The following is a 7,039-nucleotide window of genomic DNA, read 5'->3' on the forward strand; positions in this document are numbered from 1 at the left end:
TCATTTTTCACGTTTACGCTTAATGGGTATCACGTGTGGCAAGCGTCCACGTACCAGCGAAGATTTTCCGCATTCCGGTCGCGCGAAAGTTGGGGCAAAAACAAAGTTTGGAGGACCTAATTATGATGCTTGTTGTTGGTTGGTCATCCACTTCGCTCCAAGAGGTCCTCTGGTTTTCCCTCACCAGAAACCTAATTTGATCAGATCTGTGTTCTGTCCATTTGTACACAGCTATTGCACTGCGCAACTTCATAAAGTGCCCCCGTAACCAAAAAATCAATTCATATTTTTCTTTAGATTTCGAGACTATGTTAACTAAACACTAAACGAACAAATTTTTAAATCTTTATTTTCAAAAGACACCTGTTTATTTTAACTCGAATGTTCCAATTTACTAGTCCGTCATTACTAACTTTAAGTTCTTGAGAGAGCTGGATCGAGGAGAAAATGACGTTAAAGACTCACTAGTTTAAGAATGCAATGCGTGTGTACGCCGCAGAATTAACATGCAGCGCGGGAGTTTTGGGCTTTCAGACTTTTAAACTCGCGGTTTGCGTATATAATAAGCTGTATTTACCCGCTGAAATTTTAAACTAGTGAGCCTTTGACGTCACTTTTCCGCCCTGGATCCAACCCTCTGAGGTCCAATCGGTCAGTTTTGAAGGTGAGTAATGACGAACCGTGAAGTCCAAAAGTAAACAACCTTTGAATGAAAATCAAACCTCAAAATTTTGCCAGTCAGGTGTTAAGCAAACACGCTTTCAAAATCTGAAGAAAAAAAGGAAATGATCTTTTTGATCACAGGGGCAATTTAGAGCTGTTTTCAATTGAGTGGCGAAAGTAATTAGCGAATTGCTTTGGTTTTGCATTACTTCATTCAGTGATTTGCTCAAAGTTCTCGCGCAACTTTCTCAACCAATCAGAAGTGAAACCAAAACCAATCGTGGCTCGCGCGTGCACATTTTCCCGCGCTTTTTGTCGGCTCCGTGTGATTACTTCGAGTTTTGATTAGTTTACTAGATTGTCTTCCTCCTTTGAGATTGGCTAAAGTAACTACTTTGGTTTTGGTTTAATTTACAACACTCGATTGAAACTCGCTCTAAGACTTTTTTATCGACACGTGGCTTTCCATGCATTTTTATTGGTATGAAGAAATAGCACGCTTACATTTTAGCTTACTTACTTAATTAATTAAGACTTTTTGTTGAAAGGGAGTTTCCATTCTCCTAGAACGAACTCTGTTTTGGCTTCGTGCTATCTCATCAAGATCCCTTCGAGTAGACTTGTCGGTCTCTTTCTCACTGTCACATAGTTTGAAACGTTTTTTTGTCGTTTCTCTGCGGAGTGATGAGGCAACAAAGCAATATCAGCACTAAACCAGAACAACTGCTAAGACAACTTGTCTACGCATACTCAGCTAAGTGCTTTTTGAAACACTTGAATTTGGTTGAATCTAATGACCCGGTGAAGGTAAATTGACCTCATTAAATAGACTGAAAACCTAAGATTTCGAGGGTTAGTCCTTCGTTCGAGCTAGAAATGGAATTGTTGGTTGTGAGGGGTTTGGGGACGAGCTCGCCTTTTACCAATGTGCAAGTCCTACCGTGGGTCCAAGTCGCAGACTCGGCGTGACATGTGCATTGAGTTCGTTGGTTCTCTTCTCTGCGCCAAGAGGTTTTTCTCCGGGTACTCCTCCTTCCCCCTCTCCTCAAAAACCAACCTACGATTTCATGAGTTGATTTGATTTGAATTGAATTAGAATAAAACACAAACAGCGGTTACAAACATTTGCTTGAACTGCATAACTCTTTTTATAAACTTAACGTTTTGCATGTCACAACATCAGAAGTAGTTATTATTCAGTTACAGATAAATTTAAATTCAAAAGTACAAATGAATGAACTGGGAACTAACAAAATTGATTGACATAAAACGACAAGAAATAAGCTAATAATAGAGTAACGCCGATTACGTGATAGAAAATCAACAATTTAAAGCTCGAACAACAAATTGCCACGAATCTGCAATTGCTGATCGTGTTTTCTCAACCAACCATACAATAAAGTGAGATCATTTTGGCATAAAACGACCACAAATATGCTAATAATAGAGATGAAATAAAGTGGGATCATTTTGAAATTTTAGCAACTGGTAGATCAGACATGCATTGTAAAATTAAAGAGTCTGTTTATCCGTGATTTAAAGTCAGCCTTAAATGAAAACGTTGGCAGTGAGAAACTTTATCTCTATTATTAGCATATTTCTTGTCGTCTTATGTCAATCAAATTCGTTAGTTCCCAGTCCATTTATTTGTATTTTTGCATTTAAATTTATCTGTAACTGAATAATAATCTCTTCTGATGATGTATGTTGTAACATACGAAACGTTAAGTTTATAAAAAGAGTTACGCAGTTCAAGCAAATGTTTGTTACCGCAGTTTGTTTTATTCTTATTGAAACTTAAATGGCCCAAGTCAAAGAATTTTTATGATTTGATTTGATTTCTGTACAGCGGTGTCCCCAGTTAGTGCCCCAGCGAGCCTTTGACGTCATTTTCTCCTCGAACCAGCTCTCTCAAGAACTAAAAAGTTAGTAATGGCGGACCAGTAAATAGAAAAATGCGAGTGAAAACAAACAGGTGTCTTTTGAAAATCAATATATTAGCACTTTATGCTCTCATGGCAAATGCTGAATAAATATTGTTTAATTTTTAAAGAAGTTTCTATTTGTTTGCACTATAGATATTGATGAATGCGAGCTTGGTAACCACACATGCTCAGAGCACTCTTTCTGTGTGAATGCTCTTGGTTCATATGCTTGTTTCTGCAGTGAGGGATTTACCGGATGGAATTCCCCGGATGGCAAAGAAAAGTGCACTGGTTTGTGAAAAATGCTAACAAGTATTTTATCAATTATTGCCACGTGATGATCGTTAGTTATGCATGTTTCGCTTTGTCTTTTTTGTGTCCTTCGCAGCCGTTTTTGCTATGTCACGCAACGAGCGTTGCATGACATCGCAAAAGGACCAGGGACGCTTTCCATATGACAGAATTGACCGGCCAGACCGGGCGTTCTGAAGGACTAACTCTACAACACCTTCAAATTAACATACTTTGAGAATGATGTATACTCCTCCAGAAGAATGCGAGGGATTATCGTGCAATTGTTCCTTCAAATTGCTGTATTCAGGCTCTGCAAACTTACGGGTCTGGTCGGCCAGTTCTGACAAAAGGAAAGCGCCCTAGAGGTCTTCTCAAACACTTTGTAACTGACGATGTTTGTAACATCAAGTGTAAATCTTACTTGAATCTTCCATCTTCTAGTTCACTTCAGTTACTTGTCAAGTGTCTCGTTTCACTGCGTTTTTTTTACTTATAAGTGCTTGTTGGTACAATTCTACCTCGATGACGCCAAAGTATTTAGGTTACCAAGCTGAAACCGGCCGTTTTTATACTTGAGACGTATAATACCTCTGGGCGACTTTGGGAAATTGAATTAAATGAGTCTTTTAGTTCGTCCCGTCTAAAGACGGGCGAGAGAAGCATGATACGTCTCGACGAACTTAATAGTTTAGTGCGTCTTTGAAGACGCATTAAAGGATTTAGTTCGTCCAGACGTATAATGCGTCTCTCGTCCGCCTTTATACGGGACAAATTAAATGACGATCTAAAAGACGCATTAAATTAAATTGCCCAAAGTCGCCCAGACGTATTATACGTCTCTAGTATAAAAACGGCCACTGAAAGCCTGTGACGTATTTAGCTTGATTTAACAGATTTTTTTCCCTTTGATGAAAAGTTAAGGGGATTGAGTTTTCGATAAAGTTCGTCAAAATTAAAATCATAAGGATTGTGGCGAAATCGTAATTCGCTCAGGCCTAGGGGTTTTTTAAAGTCTGCCAAGATCACGTATTAATTAGGTTTGATAAGTTGCCTTGCAGACATCAACGAATGTGAAACTGACTCAAAGCTATGCAGCCGTAATTCGGAATGTGTGAACACTCCAGGCTCATTCCATTGCATTTGTAGAGAGGGATATAAAGCTCGAGGCACCGAATGTGAAGGTACTATTGTAGTACAATAAGAAATGTACAATACGCAAATTATTAGTTCTCGGTGAAACATGGGTTGCGTTTTCATTAGTACCAAACACCACCGGCAAGGAAAAATTGCATAAATTTCCACGCAATCAGCTTAAGTAATTCGGAAAGAGACTCAAAATCTAAAACAAGTTTCAGTGGTGTTTGTTTTTTCTACCTCAGAAATATACTGTATATAAATCACAAAAATAATAAAATGACGGGGTTTGAATTATGTCTAATACGGCACGGGAATTTTCCTACGCTGCTAAAAACTGATTACTGTTGCTGTTGCAAAAGTACATTGGGAAAACATTACATCAGTCTCTTTGAGGAGAAACCCGTGGAAGAAGGTCTTGTCGAAGCCATTCAGAATTATGGAAACATAAAATTGTAGTAAAAGAGGACCTTGGTGTCGTTTCCACAAAAAATTGTCGATCGTGTTGCTTGTACGATGGTATTCTGAACGATGGAATGCACACTGAAACACTAAAAATACACCTTCACTCGTTCTCACAGCAAGCCAATGATCATTTCTCCAGTTTCTTTTATGGTATGTAAGGCTAAAATGTTTGTTTCTCGAATAGTTTCAATCCGCCATTTCTACTGTTTATTGTTTTCTCTTTTCTGTTTCCGTTTAAACTTAAGCATGCGCAATAAGACTGGAACCCACGTTTTCCGGGAAAATGGAGTCCAGAGCCTCCCATGCCCGTTCCGCTGGACAAGGGTAACGGAGGCTCTGCGAACGAGATTGCGGGCTCCGAACGCTTGCGCATGTGCGTGACGTGATAATTGGACCGGAAATAATATCAGTGACCTTTGAACCGGAAATCGGGTATCTTAAAATCGCTCGAGGCGTTAAGATGAGTACAGACTCTTCTGTATTTATTCTTCGTTGACAGATGTTGATGAGTGTACTTCAGGAGAAGCCGATTGTGCACATGATTCCCTGTGTGTTAACATGCCAGGCTTTTATGCTTGTCAGTGTAAGCTAGGTTATCGCCTCATCGATGATCTTTGTCAAGGTAAGAGCCAGGGTCGAGCTGATCCTAAATTAATGTTGCGTGGATACTTTCTATCTTACTTGTGAAGTGGTAATCAAGGGGCCAACTGCAAAAAATATCACAGAGCAAGACCTCGTTTTGAGTAGGAGTAAGCGTAGGAGACCATGGCCCGGTTGTTCGAAAGCCGATTAACTTAATCCAAGATTAGCGTAAACTTTTGTTTCATGTTTTCAACTTTCTTTTGCTTATTTTTGTTTTTCAAGATTGACTTCTTCTAATGTAAAGTTGTGCCAAATATCAGCGTTGAACAGCATTTGGGAGTAGAGAAGTAAACTCCTTGGTTAATGTTTAAGCTGGGATTAGCGTTAATCGGCTTTTGAACAACTGGGCCCAGGGTGTCAAGCAGCACTTAGCCTTCAGAAAATAGGAAAACAGGAAATATGAACTCGAATAATAGGAAACAAAACATGAAAAAATAGGAGAAAATAGGATATTTCACAAGTAGCTTACACAGTATATAAGCTGCCACACAACCCTACGATCTTCAATACCTTCAATTCACTCCTTATACCCTTACTCAAAAATTGTTTTGCGATTGGGCTGCACAAATATTATGCTCCGAGAGGTGCAACATTAACAAATAAACTATGAATATTGGTTCAAATGAAGCAGTTTCATTTTACACTTAATTTATGTAATGCAGCTCCGCAACACTTTACTGCAGGTTTCCAGAACTCAGTACGACTGAAGTTTTCTTGAAATCAAGATGACCAATGTTATTGGTCGATATTTCTGAAATGACATTCCTCTTTCTATCCGAACTAACCCAAACAAGGAACTTTTTAAGAAAGAACTGTTCAAATTGTACTTTTCCCAATACTAAATAACCAAATGGAACTGTTTTGCTCATACTCAGGCTCAGTACTTTTCACAACATTGCTTTATCTTGCGTGTGTGTGTTTGTATGTCTTGTTTTAGCTTAAAGTTTATGCTTTTGCTGTATCTTTCTTTTCTTTTCTTGCGTAATAAAAAATAATCCAGTAAGGCTATGATCCTCGCAGTCATGGAATTGAATTTTTCAGGCTTCTCTACGCAATTGCTAAAATTGCGTAGAGCGTCGCACCGGTATCGCGAGGTCACGGGTTCAAACTCCGTTGAAGTCCTGACTTTTTCAGGCTTCTCTAAGCAATTGCTAAAATTGCGTCCATAACTGCGAGGATCATAGCCTTACTTGATTTCAATGATCCGCAGTTCAGTACATGATTCATTTCATATATCACTTCGTTCATTGATTCGTTCCTCAAGGGAAAATTAGAACCTACAAATGACCAGCTCCCATCGTCAGTGGTTAGAGCGTCGCACCGGTATTGCAAGGTCACGGGTTTAAACCCTGTTGAAGCCCTGAAATTTTCAGGCTTCTCTACGTAATTGCTAAAACTGCGTCGATAACTGCGAGGATCATAGCCTTACTTGATTTCATATCCGCAGTTCAGTATATGATATATCACTTCGTTAAAAAAATATAATCTCCCGTAAAATAAAAAAAACCCTTTTAATTTATAACATAGGGCTAGTATAAATCTAAACTACATTTGGCCCTTTCTTCCTCTTTAATTCATTTTAGTTTGAACAATCTTTTAACAGTAGATACACCTTTTTGAAAAAGACCAGACCATGTGCTCACATAAAGGGGCACCACTGACTCCTATAATGGCTGATGCCCATGCCTCCCTCTTAGTACGTGTCTGCAAATGTGTGATAGGTTTCGTCAATAGATGGTTTTCAATCACGCGATGAGACGGCCAGGTTGGTGCACTAAAGAGTAGCAAATTATGACTCATGCTTTGCAACATAATAGTCAAATTCCCAAAAGACTTTTTTCTCTATTGTTCTGTGCACCAACATGGCTGCTGCGAAAACCGTCTATAGGTCGTGTGTATGTATGTAGATACATGTC

This window comes from Montipora capricornis, chromosome 8, assembly GCF_036669925.1.
Source record: "Montipora capricornis isolate CH-2021 chromosome 8, ASM3666992v2, whole genome shotgun sequence".
NCBI classification, from domain to species: Eukaryota; Metazoa; Cnidaria; class Anthozoa; order Scleractinia; family Acroporidae; genus Montipora; species Montipora capricornis.